Source organism: Passer domesticus, chromosome 5 (assembly GCF_036417665.1).
Source record: "Passer domesticus isolate bPasDom1 chromosome 5, bPasDom1.hap1, whole genome shotgun sequence".
In the NCBI taxonomy this organism is placed as follows: domain Eukaryota; kingdom Metazoa; phylum Chordata; class Aves; order Passeriformes; family Passeridae; genus Passer; species Passer domesticus.
Window position 1 is genome coordinate 47506060 of NC_087478.1, and position 16467 is coordinate 47522526.

Sequence of the window (16467 nt, forward strand, 5' to 3'; positions counted from 1 at the left end):
GACAACTAATGATGATTATTTGTATAATCTAAAAGTACTTTCTCTTCCTTTCATTTGGAACACTTGCACTCTCTCCCTGTGTCCCTGAGTTCAGCTGAACAGCAGCCAAACTACATCACTCAGTTTTTCATTAGTCTTTTAGGAAGGGCAAGGCTGAAGTAAGAAGGGCTTCTCTGTGACAGAGCTGGAAAACCTGAATTGCAAATTAATCTGAGAAACACAAGAAAAAAAGATTTAATGTTACTGACTGTAGGATGAGCTGGGGCAAAAGAAGAAAACAGTTATGGGTAGAAATCTTTAAACTCAATATCCTTGGAGGAAAGTTTGCTGTAAAACATCATCTCTGACTTCTTGCAAGCCTGTGAAACAGAGGTTCTGGGTCCTAAAATACAACACGTGCTGAAGAAAAAGCATAAATGGGAAATCCAACTTCATCAAACTTTCCAAAATCATGCCATCAGTTAATTATTTGGTCTTTTCATTAAATTACAGAATCCCAGAATGGTTTGGGTAGAAGGGACATTAAAGCTCATCTCATTCCCCTCAAAGGCAGGGACACTTCCATTATCCCAGGCTGCTCCAAGCCCCATCCAGCCTGGCCTTGGGCACTTCCAGGGATCCAGGGGCAGCCACAGCTTCTCTGGGCAATCTGTGCCAGGGCCTCACCACCCTCACAGGGAAGAAATTTTATCTTCAAGAAAAATTACCCAAAGCTTTTCACAATTCCCCTTTTTAAAGCAACAGGAAAAAGCTCACCTAGGAAATTAAAAATTCTTCTTAAAAATTTATCAATTTATACTTTCTGAGTGAATGTAGGATCTGTGACAATAATGCACTTTTCATGAAGGACTGTTTTTTTTTTTTATTTTCAGGGAAAGATTCATATTTATATGATCCCCTCTAAAAGAAATAGAAAATTAGATAACAAAAATATGCAGTTATAAATCAGGGTTATTCTACCTAAAATTTATATTCACGAGCTGTGAAATAATAAACTTGAACATCATTCTATACTCATCTACACCCAAAAAAGTTATTTTTTCATGGCTACTACCATTAGTAGCCATCAAATCCCATCTCAGAGCTCTGCTGTGAGGGATGCCCATTCTTCAGAGGTCTGCTGCAATCCAGAACTGTCCCCATGGTGTGAGTCAGCTTTTAAACGTAATAACAACACGGTTTTGTCTGTCTTCAAAGAAAAGATCTTTTTTCAGGGGATGTGGTGTTGGTAGTATTTGGGTTTTTCTGAAGGGTGGTGGTGACAGATTTTTTATATTTGTGGATGCTGATTCTTATTTTTTCTGAAGAAAACTCCCTCATATTCTAGATCTCCCATTTAGATCTCAAAGTTCTGAACAAAGGTGGATTCCACTGGTTTAGACCTGACTTTGCCTCTTGCTTTCAGGGAACATAAAATGTTTCTGGTTTTACTAACACCTTCCAGAGCTGATTTATATGAATAATTTTTATCTCTCCTTCCCTGGCCTTGCTGGCTGCCTCTGTTCTGCTGCTGGCTTTAATTCAGGGTGTTAACATTTCAGTTCAAGAGCCTGTTTGCTTGAGGGTCAGTTGAGCACAATCATGCTTCAACTTGGTCTCTTGGCACTGCTGTAATCTGGAGATAAAGGGGCATAAAGTTCTAGTTTGGGACCTTGGATTCTTTAAATTGCTGATCCATACTCCCAGATAAAATATCCTGAAAGGCTGGGTTTATGAGCATGAGTTCTCTTTGCTCCTTGCATTTGTTGGGATTGAAATTTGTTCCTTACATTTGTCAGGCCTTTGAAAAGGCCGGATAAACTCCTAAAGTGGGTGCTGTGGAATAGTTGTTAAAATCAGCTCCTCTGATCTCAAACAGATGAGAGTTGTGGTTTGTCCAAGGTCAGCTAAACCTGTTCAATAACTGCTGCCCCAAGCTGCTGCTCCAGTGGGCTCTGGGAATGCAGGGATTGCTCACAACTTCTGGTGGGACAGCAAAGGCCAAAAATGACAGTGGCTCCATCCCTGAGGCATATTCAAGTCTAGATCCCTCTGACACCCATGGTGTAACTCCTCTGCTTATATCAAATATCTGTGAATTTGATATAAGCAGAGGAAAGTTAACACATTTTTGCCCATCATGAAATTTATCCTGCATTTTTCCAAAATGTAATTATTTACCAAAGTGGGCGCTGTCCTGGCATTGGATTTTTTGAGCCTCTGTGCCTTAAGTCCTGAAATATTTGGAGTTTGTTTTATTGCAAAGGACACTTATGGTGTATAGTGAAAGCATTTGGCTTCTGACTGCCAGCTCTCATTCCATCAGTTCAGTCAAGAGGTGGTTAAGGGTTATTTATAGCTCTTAGACATTCTTTAGGGATGAACTCATCCACTGAAAAAAACAGCTGTGGTGCTCGTGGGTAATTTACAGCAATTTTTAAGTTAGGAGAAAACTGTGATGGAATTTGGTGGGACACTGACACACTCTGAGCAAACAGAGATCCACAGCATGCAGGTACCCCTGAGCTGGGAAAGGCTCAGTTACCTGTCCTAAGGAATTATGTAACTTTTTCTTCTCTTATCCTCTAATAGCACAGACACAAACTGAGTCGAAAAGAATTTTTTTTTTCAGTACATTCCACTTGTTCTTGAATTTAATTAATTAACTTCACCAGGCTTGGAATATATAATTTTACAGGAGGCAGAAACTCAGGGTCTACTTTCAGCAAGATGTTTCTAAATTTTAAATCACAGATTTAAATTAGAAGGTTTTTTTAATATACCACACTTCATTGCCTTTAATTTAAGTACATATTTACATTACTCTGGGTGCACAGTGAAATGTAGGAGGATGGTTCAGAACAGATCTCACTCTGATGTGGCAGTAAGGACTGAAGTCCCTGATCAAAGAAGTAGGAATTGCTCTTAGGTCCTGCAGTTTAAATTAGAATAAAATGTATCTTGCTGTCACAGTTAAGACAGCAAACTCCACCGGTTCATCCAGTTAAATCCACTTTTGCTCAAGCACTCTGGAGGTTAATGCAATTCAGACTGTGTCTCATTCTATTTCTCAATCTTTTTATATCACTTAGCTGCATTTTGCTAGTCAGCATTTGTTTTTGCAACCATAGTGATGAAATGTATTTATTGGCTACATAAGCAGGTGCCTGGCTTGGTCAAATTTCAATAATTCAGAACATCTCTTGTCCATAATACTAATAATTGAAATTTAAACAAATTTTGTTCTGGTATCAAGTCACAAATCTCTAAATTTGGGATTGGCTAAGAAGATACGAGACTATTTATCCACACTTCAATATTTCTGCCACCATCTGCTAATAATTTGGTCTGATTTTTTAGGTTATTGTCATTTGGTAACTATAGTTCATCTTTCCAATGAGTTTGCATCTTCTGCTGTAGAACAACATAAGTTTATTCTGTTTTCATATTGTTATGACAGTGACACCACATACTTATTGCACTGACAATTGATATTTAGAATATATTTATTGGCTAATCTTTAAGCTGGCATTGTCCTTCAGTGCTGTTGGAAATAAACTTATAACCAAAGAATTCTCAGGTTCAGAGCAAGTTTCTTTCATTACAAAATCTAATGACTGCATATCTTTTATTGTAGGAGACATCAAATCTTATTTGGCTTTTATCTCTGGGTTTCATTTTTTTTATCATTCTTTAATTATATTTTTTAATTCCCTTCATTTTTTACAAATAATCCCAGACTCATAAAAACTCACTAAATTTTATATTTGTCTCATCTATTTCAGTGTTGCAAAATGCTGTATAAAATATACTCTTAAAAACGCTGATAAGGAACTTTAATCTTTTTAAACTGTGTTGCAGAGGACAGAGCATTTTATCTTCTGTTCTTCATACGACCTAATCACCTTTTAATCCATACACAATTACAGACAATTATAAATGTCTTCAACTACCTCAAGGGAAAATGTCCATATGAACAAAATTCAGGATTTTTAAAATCAGTAGCATTGTGATGACAGAAATTTATCCAGAAATAGATGCTGAGTTCTCAGAAGGAAATCTGTATTAAAAAGGAAGAAGCTTTGCTGATATATTTATGTATTGATGTAATTTTAATATATTATCAGTCTGAAAATGCCATGATACTAAGAACACATTTAAAAAGAGAGACGTGCTTGATAACATCAATATTAAGATTGATTGATTATTTTATATGGCTGAATATTCAGCCATAGAAATGACACAGCAGAAATCGAAATGGCAATAATTTGTAGGACTGTGGCAAAAGGAAGATTTCTAACCAGATGGGAAGAAGTGAGAGGTAGTCTATAGTTTTGTCTAAATATTTTTGCAGTGGGTACCCACAGCTGGCACTGTTGAGTCTGGTCCTCCACCTTCCTCCCTCCAGCTCTGCCTGCAGCTGTTTTATTTATCCTTTCCTAAGGAGATATTGAAATGGAGCCAGACTTGGAAGAGGGCCTGAATATAATTTCAGCTTGGTTTCAATTTTTGGCAGCTGAACCTGAAGACTTCTGGAAACCTTGAAAAATATATATGCAAGGGAGGGTACTAAAGCCCTTAGTCAATTGGGAAACATCCCTTTTCCCAGCCACACAGAGTGGAATAATGAATAACATGGACACAGCTACTAGTGATGCCAATTGTTGTCACTGCACTGAAGTTACTTATGAGACAATTATTCAAATTTATTATCTGAACTCTTGTTCCTCTCCATTTCCCATAAGTAGATGTATTAAAAATCTCAGTACAGGACATGGAATTTAAAACAGGAATGACATGTGCCCATGGAATTGACTGAAGCATATTGAAGGGACTCCATTTGTTATTAAAATTTAATTGGAAAGATAAGATGCCAGCAAAATTACTGGAAAAATGTAATTTTCTTTCTCCCCAGAAATATTATGAAATACTAACAGCATAACAGTCCATGTGCCAGATTCCTAAAGGATAATTTCCTTTCTCTGCCTCCCTATAGCTCCTTCCATTCTAGGTACTGCATGTTTCTTCATTTCTTTTCCTTTTATACCATAAAACTCCCCTGTCACTTGCTATATTTTGTTAGGATACAAAACAGCCCACTCAGCAATTGTTTTGCATTCACACCTTGCATTTGGAAAGAGGAAAACAAAGCTGCAGTACAAAGTGCAGCTGAGGACAGGCAATATAATCTGCCTTACTTGTGCTTCCCTCTAAGAAAAATAACTGGCACTATTAATGAAGTCAACTGCACTTCATCCTCAGCAAAGATGGCAGAGCTCAAGTGCTTTTAAGGGATAGAGAAATTAAACTGCATAGATTTTAACTGTGAACACAGGAAAAGGTTAAAGAAGAATTTTTCCCTCTGGTTTTGAAAAACATTTTTCCTGGAAAATACAATAGACACAAGATTGCCTGTCTCAGGGAGTGCCACCCTTAAGGCTTATATGTCCCTGGATCATGAAGATGTCATTGTATACAAGAATATTTCAGCTTAGGCATCAAAACTGAGGAGATTGGCATTGTCCCTTTGTACCTTACATCTAAAACATCTCCCCTTTATCTAAAGCAAAGTCTTACACACCTTGTTCATTTTCTACTGAGCAGCTACCAAGAAATCATTGATTATATTGACCTGAAGGACTAACAGTGATGTTTTTATAGAGAGCTTCTTACTGACTGTTGCCTATTTCCTGAAACCACTGACCTTGCAGGTGAAAATACAAAGTGTACAAATGATGTAAATTGATGGGGGGATGTGGGACACTGACCATTGTCACCTGTGATTCCATAGCTCTCAGAACCTCTGGAAAGTTCCTGGAGAGCCTAAATTAGTGCCAAAGTGACAGACCCATGCCCTCCTGATAGAGAGGCCCAGAACTGCTCTGTTCTCCTTCCTATAATTCTTTATGGGAATTCTCCTCCTCATAGAAGTCTTTGTTTCATCCTTGAGCAAAGAATGCTCTATAACTTCCTTCTTTAAGTTTGGAGCACCTTCCATCCACCCTGCTCTGAGTTGCAGCTGTGTTTTGGCATTGTTTAAAATGTTACCAATCCATTGTTGTGATCCTTGGCAGGGCCAGCTGTTCTTTATTACACAGAGGAGTAGCAAGTCAAATGGTTATTTTGTCATGGACCTGTAGCTTAGTTTTAGAGGTGCTTCATTCACCTCATCAGTTCACTTGCTCCTTAATTAATTAGCTCAAACCATCGACAAAGGCTTTAGTTTATTAACAATCTCATAGGTGAGATTTATGACCAATGTTGCTATCACAGACATGAAGATAAAGGTTAAATCTGTCTTCTACAGATATTTATGTTGCCTCATCCCTTTTACTACAGCTTTTATTTTTTTCATGGTATTTTTTGTTCCTCACATTTTATATAATTATGTCAGCATCAACTCATATTGCAGTAAAACAACAGAATTAGCTTTAACCAACAGAGTGTCCACAATTAGAAATTAAATACTACATTAAAAAACATACAAATAGTGATTGAAATGGGGGAGGAAAAGAGGCTTGAAATAGAGGCTGGATTTGAAAGATGATGTATTTTTATGTCAGCTTTGGGAAATCTGCCCAGTGTGGAAGGCTCTTGTACTTTAAATGCCAGGTTTGTTTTATACATTGTAACCAAGTATTTTGAAAACTTAAATAAAATAACTTCAATCACATATGAGAATTCAGAAAGTCCCACTCTTGTGCTTGGTCTCTTTCCCACTGGCATCTCTTGGCCTGTGTGGATTTAAATGAGGTGGTACAAAATTGGGGCTGGCCTGGGAGTTAGGATAACATTCAGATAAAAGCCCATTTTCAGTCATTTGTTCTAACAGAAGTGAATCTGATAAGGGTTGCATTTTAGGACATGAAATTAGCAGCAGCTACCTAAAATTTGTATTATCTCAGGGAAACCGGGTGCTTGTATGTCCCAGTTATGACTCATTTTTTCAAGGCAAGCAAGGAGGAATTAGTTATGATACGAGTTTGGCCCAAAGTACAAATTTGTAAAATTATTATAAAATGTTCAAGGGAAGGCATAAGAGCTGTCTTTCTAGTAAAAGGGAGGGGGGGAAAGGGAAAAAGCCGTCAAAATAATAGGGAAAAAAGGAACTGCAGGACTTGCTCCAGTAATGTGGGAGAGAAGGACTGAAGCTCCTGCACTCACAAAATGTCCATGGGACACCCTGGGCCTCCCATGGATCTGTTTCAATGCTTGGTGCAGTAAAACTCAACTGAAAAACTCCTTGTGCTCTACAGAGCTTCTGTATTGGAGCTGAAGAAGGGTTTGCAGGCTGGAAATCTTGATCATGTTTTTTTTCTCCCACTGTGCCAGCTGCTCTAGGAGAAGTTGTGATCTCCTGAAAATCTTTCTCCTCAGAAAAAGTAGTGTATTTATGTTGTTTGTTTTGCTTGGACTTTTTCCACTTTCAGGACAAATAAAAATCTCGTTTCTGTTTTGACAGAACTCTGAGGGATATGAAACCACTTGTAAATCCCTCTACTTTCTGAAAAGGAGTAAAGAGCTAACAAAGTTAAAGAGGCCAATTTAAAAAGAAAATAAAAGACAAAGCACAGCATGTGCTTCAGCATTTTGCTGACTGTGATGAAATTAGGCATATTCTTAAGTGAAACAGGGCCAAAACATCCTCGTTCTCCCTGCTGGAAGGTTCAGGGGGGATAGGGGTGCCAAGGCAAGGCTTTTAAACAAAGCTGTGTTAAGAGAGTAATTCCTCTTTTTTCTCTTTTATTCCTTTTAAAGTTCCAAGATGCCTCCAGAAACTGGTAATTTGGCAAGACACAAAAGTTAAACTTTTTAAAAACATAGCTTTATTTAGTCATTGTTCTTATGCTGAGAAAGAGAAAATTAATAACAAAAATGGCACTAAAATCAGTCTGGTAGCTTGAAAAAGCAGCCCAGTTCAAGGCAGCGAGGGTGGTGAGTGAAGAGAAGGTGATCTCATTAACAAAACAAAGCCTGGAGTGTCTTTACAGAAGGGTGAATTATGTTGACAATCAAGTGAAGGATGCACTTGAAAGGCAAAGGTGAGCTGGGATATTTGACCCTGGTGCTCTGAGACAAAACTTGATTAAAAAACTGAGAGAAAAGTCAATCCTCCAAAAATGCTGGACTGTGTCCTGCTGCTCCCCACACAACGGCTCCTTTATGGAGCCTCCTGCTCTCTGTGCTGAGCCCCAGCCCTGACAGGACAGGTATGACTTGGACACTTGAAGATTTTAAATGTTGGGTCGTCTGGTTTTTTTTAAACACAGTTCAGATCTCCTGAGCAACACAAAAGCTGAGCTTGTTCTAAGGATTTTAAAATTCCCCTCAAGTATAAAGAGGAAAAACTAGTACTTTACTACCTGAAATGCAAATAAAGTGTCCTTTGACTACAATTACTGACCCTGGTAAAATATCAAGATATCTGATGCTATTTCCATGCTGAACAGCACTCAAGCCCTACTATAGTAATGTAAGCAGGGGGTGTGTGAGGGGGAATTCCTGCTCATGATAAAAGCAAAGGAGTGCAGTCAAGCAGCAAGAAAGGAAAACATGAAATTAATGCATTGCCCTTGTTTTAACAAAGCCTGTTTACTGTGGAAGAAGGAAGGTCTTCAGATTAGGAAATCTCACTTCTGGATTAGGAAACAGCCTCCATCACATCTAGCAGCTTTTCTCAGAATATATTGTTAGATTTTGCCTGAATTCTTCTCTTCTGCTATGAAAGAACTGCTGTCTTAAATTAGAAAATACTACGTTTCAGTTTCCAATGTACAGGAGTTTTCTTGTTTCTGTGAAATTGTTGCTTTTGTCTCTGCCAGACACTTGAGTTGTCTGCACACCCGATGCCTGCACTTGCAGTGTCTCTCCCTGCAGAGAGCTGGCAGAGGTCCCTCGCCAGCTGAAGCCACCAGAGTTCCACACTAACGCAAGAGGAGCATCTTTGCCTTTGGAGTGGGAGCTCTGCTTGCTGTGCATCCAATGAAAACTGCCCTTCCCATGCATTTTGTTGAGTCAGCTCAAAGCATAAAGGGCTTGTTAGTTTTCCCATCCAATGCTGGACCTCACTCAACAAATAATGAATCATGGGTGTGTACTTCGACCCTTTCTCACCTTTAACATTTGCTAATTTTGGAACTTGCAGTTTGTAATTACAGTGCTAAGACAGGAGTCTTGGCTTGGGAAATGAGAATATTTTAAAGGGAAGCTTCATAGCAGTATCTTGGTTGAATACACTGTGAAGAGTTGGGTCTGACCTGCATTAAAAGCTTAGAGAACCTTTCATTCTGGAAATGAATGGAGGGCCCTAACTCTGAGAGAAAATCACATATTAACTTCTCTCTGGGATCCACAGAAATTGAAATAGAAGGGTTTTTGTGGGACCTCTCAGTGCTTGTTTCAGGATGCTATGTGGCAGTGCACTTTGTCAGGGTTTGAGCCAGTGCCTGCTTCAGTAACCTGCTCTAAACCAGACTAAACAGACAATTTGATTTGTCCTAAAACATTTCCAAAATGCCAGAAAATTAAAGGCGACTTCTACATTATATGTTTAATTAGTGCAATGAAATGTAGGTAAAAGAACAGATGATTAAGTTATCTGCAAGATTTTTCTGATGCTGCATCAGTGAGTTCTGTCTTTTAAGCAGAAGTCATCCTTGACACCTTGGTTCAGAGTCTGCATCTATGATATTCTTTTCATGAAGAAGGGAAGTTTTTGGTTAGGGGGAAGACAATTTGAGAAAAATTTCCTTTCCTGAGACTGCACCTACAACCAAATGAGGATATAAGCTATTGCAAAACCCCAAGCATGGGGAATTTTACTCCAGAGGAAGTCAGTGATCAGGGTTCTTCTCTTTTTTTTTTCTTGGGATGTTAAATATTCTCTCAGCATAAACCATCTATTTGATGATTTTCCACTGACATACTTAGCTCTGGGAAAGGACAAGTTCATTTTGCCAATATTGCCTGTGGATTAGGATGTTGCATACCCCATTGCTAGAGACATGGCCTACTGCAGAAAACATTACAATTTAATTATATTGGTGAATGCAATATTATTAGTGCAATAAAACTGCCTTATTAGGATATTAAACCTTCTTGGATCTTTAGAGAATTATTAAACAAAGTAATTCCCTATTAGCTCGGTGAAAAGGAATTAATGAAAGAAAGAGTGGAGTTATCAGACAGGTCTGAAAGGAAGTGATTATGAGGTATCCTGATGTCAGCAGATAGAGTTTGAAAACATTTACATTTGTCATCTGGTTTGTCACCTTTGATAAGCCCTTCCTTTACTCCCTCTACTTTGCTTATTTGATCCACAGCATCTCCTTCAATTTCTCCTTGCCTTCCTCACACGTGCTTATTCCTCCCAAGCACAAAGCAGGGAAATGGATGTTTCTGACTGTTTACTAAACTGAAAAATAAAACTGTTCAACTGGAGTGATAATATTTTGGTCTTCCATCTAAAAGGGCTAAAAACAAAAGCAAAAAAAACCCCAACATATTTTCGGTTTTAACACTACTTGTCAATGTATTGTACGTGATACTTCTTGGGGGTCTCTCTCTCTCTCTCTCTCTCTTTTTTTTAGTTTTCCCTTAAAGAGTAGCTAATTTGTTAAACAAAATGCCAAAACTATCAAACCTAACATAACATTTTCTTTTGAAATTCCTTTGTATTTCGATATTTTATAATGGAATTCTTCCTTGAAAAATATATTGGCCATAATGGAGCTAAAAATGCTTCTTAGTGTAACTTGAATTGATGAAAATATGAATTTTTCAGTGAATTTACTGTCCATAGAAAATTTGTGACCATGTTTAAATACAAACCATGAGTAATAATATGCTGTTCCTCCTATTGATGTTGTATGATTTGGCTTAAAATTTACACTGTCTTGTTAAAATAATTTCAAAATATGTTCTGATTTCAATAAATGCCCATAGTGCTTCCGATGAACAGTGCATTGTCGGCAATTAAATTTGAAATTTGAAGCTTTCAGATTTAATAGAGACATTAAAATTAATTCAATGTTAGATTTATCTATATATCCCATGGAAATACCTTCCATTTCTTGAAACTTCTAATCTAAAGGCTATTAAATAACACAAGTAGATAATCTTGCAAGATCTCTGCCCTATTGAATAGGGGAAATACTTCCAGCTCTCTTGAGGGTTTGCTTCATGGCAGATTTCAGGCTCCTGAACATAAATGCTGTTCACCATTTGGCTGTACACCTTGGTTTTATTTATCTCAGTTCTGGTGGGGCAGCTCATTGTTTCACAGGAGTTAAAACAGCACCTGAAAAGTCATGTGCATCTCAGTTGTGCATTTCTTCTGGTTGTCAAGGAAACCAGCCCAGGACTCCTGGCACCAGACTTCACCTCAGTTGGAGATGGAAACACCACAGGAATCGGCCAGGCAGGCACCTCCCAGTGGGTGCTATCTGGGGAGCAAGTCAGTGGATCCGATTCTGCTCTCACAGCAGCTCTGAAGCTGTGTGAGGGTTCGCCTTTGTCTCCACGGGGCTCGGCTCTCTGGCAGATTCTCTGGGCACAGAGCCATTCTAGGGGTGAGGCTGTTAAATAGTGCTCTTGAGGTACAAAAAAGCCTTCAAAGCCCTATGGCAAACCTGTCTCTAAATTTCCCAAAATCTGCAGTGAGAGCTAAAAATTATCAGGGGGAAGAAGGTGGTAGGCTTTGTTTCAGATGTACACTCTTTGCCTTCCTGTACCAAAACTGTACAAAACTGTTTACATTTACAGCCTTAAACAAAAAAATAGTAATTGCACATTTTGTAATTTAGTCATTAAATGTCTTGAATATATTTACTGAAATCTTCAGTCCTGGGAATGGCAGAACACTAAGGTAAGGTTCTGGGGTCACCTGAGTGCTACAGGCTGTCACCCAGACTGAGGGTCAAAGTGCTACCAGCCTGTTCCCAAACTGAGTTTGTCCAGAGAGCATCCAGAAGGGTTAAGTGCTTTATTTTCAAGAAGAGGAAAGTAAAGCTTTGGATGTGATTGGGGATGTTCATAAGAAAGAACAGAGCAAGCTGGAAGAAGATTACTTGAATGCTAAGGGGAGAAAATACGACAGGATAACGGGGAAGACAGATGGTAGGAAGAGAATAAAACTGTGATGCACAGTTGGAATGAATACATAAAACAGGGATTGGAAACCTGTGGAGTGGGAATGAAAGAACTGTAAAAAATGTCACACTGTTTTGGACAATTGAAAAACCAAGAACAGGGATTTTTATGGTAAAAAATGAATGGACCTGCACTGTCACAGGACTGCAGGGGGTTTCAGTTTGTGAGGGCAAATGCTGAAGTAACTCAAGAGGCAACAGCAAGAACTTCAGAGGGGAGGAATGAACTGTTTAGGGGTAAAGTTGAGGAGTTTTATTCCCACTGGACTGTGGCAACAAAAGATGCAGTAATCTGTGGAGGACATTTTTGGTGGGAAAATTTGAGGAGATCTCTACAGGGGAAAATTGTTTGTGGGAAAAGGTGGGGAAAGTCTGAGGTAACTCAGAGAGGACAGGCAGAGAAAATTTTGTGATAAAACCTGAGGTAATTTTTTAGGGGCCGGAAAGAAATTTTTGAGGTAAAATCTCAGGTAATCTGCAAGGGACTGAATGAATATTTTTGAGGCAAATCTGAGGTAATCTGTATGGGACAAATAGGAAAATTTGTGAGGGGAAATCTGAGGAAAATCAGTAGGGGACAAAATGGATATTTTGGAGGCAAAATCGGAGGTAATCAGTAGGTGGCATTTTGGGGCCTAAATGAGAGGTAATGAATAAGTGCAGATGGGGACATTAAGAAGGGAAAAGCGGAAGTATTCTCAATGGAAGAGAACATTTTGGAAGGAAAATCTGAGGTAATCCGTAGGGACCACAATAAACACTGAGGGAGAGGTGGGTGCCCCTTGTGATGCTGAGGGGATGTGGGGGTCAGTGAGGGAATATGAGTCTCACTGTCCCTGAGTGAGTGGCAGGTGCCCCATGTGTCACTGAGGGCATAAAAGGTCACTGAAGGAATGGCTGATTCCACACATGCTGCTGGGGCCCATGAGTGTCACTGAGGGGAGGTAAATGTGAAGCCCAAAACTGTGCAAGAAAATAAAACTTTGTTGTCGGAAGGCTACAGAGCAGGTATTTGTTTATTCAGTGCTGCGAGTGAGGTGGATCTCTCTGCCAAAACCCCGCTCAGTCTTCTTTAGCCTTCAGTTACATTCCATGCAACATCACAATTTCACGATATCATTAGCATGCTCATATTTGCATAAAGCTGTGTCATCAGTTTGTTGCTTTTGTGGATGCATCAGTTCCTTCTGTGGTGGTCGTCAGTCTTCTGGTGGATGAAAATTTTGATGAAGTTTTGATGAAAATTCCTGTAGTCTTCCTCACGTTTGAACCTTCTACCTCTACAGCGCATGCCTGGTGCTTCTTTTTGGTCCATCTAATTTGATTTTAGCTAATTTTGCCTTTTGGAAGTTCAGTTGGAACTTGCTGTCTTGCTCTTGATGGCGCTTGGTCTCTTACTGGCTTTGCTATCTCGCTTGTTTTACCTGCACATCTTGTTACAATATTGCTCGTGGTTAACCTTTTGTTACATACCGTTTAGGATTCAGATGCCACTTGTGTTCCTCTGAGGAGGAATATGAGGGTCATTTGAGGGGAGGCAGGTGCCCCGTGTTCCTCTGAGGTGGCATGAAGGTCCCTGAGGGGGTGGCAAATGCTCTGTGTGCTGCTGAGAGGCCGCGAGGGTCCCTGAAGGAACGGTGCGTGCCCTGCGTGTTGCTGAGGGGACACAAAGGTGATTTGAGGGGCAGCTGCCCCTGAGGAGCCGTGAGGGTCTCTGAGAGGCACACGGGCACCCTGCACACAACTGAGGCGGTGGCAGATGCCCTGCACGCCACTGAGGGGGGCGGATCGCTGAGGGAGATGCGGGCGCGCCCGGTGCCGCTGAGGGGGACCCGGCTGCGCCCTGAGGGACACGGGAGCGCGCCCTGAGGGGGACACGGGAGCGCGCCCTGAGGGGGACACGGGAGCGCGCCCTGAGGGACACGGGAGCGCGCCCTGAGGGGGACACGGGAGCGCGCCCTGAGGGACACGGGAGCGCGCCCTGAGGGGGACACGGGTGCGCGCCCTGAGGGGGACACGGGAGCGCGCCCTGAGGGGGACACGGGAGCGCGCGCTGCCGTCCTGCGGCCGCCGCCCCCTGATTGGCTCGGCGGGGCCGCGCTTCCCGCGCAGGCGCGGCGGCCCCGCCCCGGCGCTGCCCTCAGCCGCGTGAGGCGCGGGGCTGCGGCTCGGGCCGGGCACACCCCGGCAGCGTGTGCGTCTGTGGCTGTGCTGTGTGCGGAAACCCACCGTGGGACAGCTGTGGAGATGAATTCTAATAAATAACTGAGGGATTAAAGCATGGAAGAAGGCCTTTGAACCTATCCTTTGTTCGCAATTAACCTTTATAAGTCTTAAGTTGGTTTAGGAGCATTTGAACTAAAGCTTGAAGGATGTTGCTGTTTGACAGGAACTTTCTGCTTGTAGCTAAGCCTTAAAGAGTTTTGCAATAATAACCTTTTGAAGTATAATTTTAGAATATTGCTTGTAGTAAGGATCTTTGAAACTATAGCTTTAGAATATATAAAAAGGAAACATGCTTATCTCAATGCCTTAACAAAATATTGAAAAGCAGCTTGAGAAAGGAAGATGAACATCAGCTCAAGGACTGATAGTTTCGACCAAGGGAAGCTGGACATCACTGGTATGAGATTTATAGTCCTTGCAATTAAAAGGTGGACCCCCATCTGGAATCTGGACCTCACCAGCTGGGAGACTTCTTTCTTCTTTCGGAAGCCGGACCCCACCATCTGGGGATACTCCTTTCTGGGATACATCCTGAGAAAAACTAAATCACAATAGTGTATGGAATTGTGACGTAAAAATTGGGAATAGAAACTGCTGAGAAAGCTTATGAGTACCCCTATAAATATCTGTCAGCCCCAGCTATGGGTGTGCAGCTGGAGGAAAACTTCCCCCACTGTACCCAGCGCTGTAGTGCTCATACTTTACCATATTAATTAATAAAGTGATTGCTGCTTGAATATTGGGCTAGTCAGGCTTCTCATTTATAACAGCAGAAACCCGGACCCGCTGTGTCCACCTCCCTCCTTTTTTTGTGATCAAACATGAGGTCCTTTTAAAGGGCCTGAAGGAATATCACTGGGCTGAAATCTCAGGTAATCTGCAAGGAGTGAATGAAAGTGTGAAGTAATCTCTATGGCATAGAACATTTTAGAAGCAAAATCTGAGGTAATCTGTAAGAGATATTTTGGAGGGGAAATCTGAAGGAATCTGTGGGGGACAGAATGGATATTTTGGGTGCAGAACTTGTAGGGGACATTTTGGAGGGAAAATTTGAGGTAATCTATATGGGACATGAATAATATTTTTGAGATAAAATCTTAGGTGACCCATAGGATACAGATAGGGGACATTTTGGAGTATCCAAAGCCACTTTCTTGTCAGAAAACTGAGATAAATTACAGAAACAAATTAGCACTTTTTGACAGGTGAATTTGGACTAATTTAGGGAGGAAAATTGGGCATTTCTGAGGGGGAGAGTGTGAAAAATGTGTATTTTATGATTGGCTTTTTGCAAATATTAAAATGAATATTATATGTGTTATGTTAGAAAGTTGTGTATTAATTTTGTTAAGTAGTGTGTTAAATATAGTTTTAGGTTATAAGATAATGTTAAAATAGAAACTATGCTATGTAAGATACTTTTTAAAGAGAGGAATAGGGTACTTGCAGTGAGATAGCAGCCACAGGACAGCTCAGTCTTTCAGAGAAAAAGTGTTTATTGCTCCCTTCTCAGAAGAAACTAACTCCTTCCCTGCTCATCCCTGAAGATGCTGTCAGGATTAAGAGGAAGAAGTTGACAGTGACCAGACAGAATCCTGTGTTTGAATGGAATTGATGCATCTTGTATGAGATGTACGAATATGCAACAGGCTATTGCTTTTAAAGGTTAATCTTCTGTTAACATGTGTCCTTTTTCAGGCTTCTTTTCCCCAGAAAAAGGTACCCAGACTGTCTGTAACTCTTTGTTTTTATTGTCTTGTATTGTCCTAATCCTAATTGTCCACATTTTTATTACCCTGATTTTATTAGTATTTTTATAACAATTTTATTACTATTAAACTTTAAAAAATTTAAAAACAAGTGATTGGAGTTTTTCACAGACAGTCTTTTGTAACACAGCATTTTGAGGCAGCATATTTGACAGAAAATATGAGATAACTTAGAAGGGAAAGAGGTGACATTTTTAGCTGAAAACCTGTGATACTTTAGAAGGGTACTGTCACAGGCAGAATGGGAGCTGCAGAAAAAATCTGCTAGAAAAGCCCTCCTGCTCAGTCATGAGGTGCAAAAATGACCCCCTTGCTTTCTAAATTCCTCACAGAGGAACCTGGGT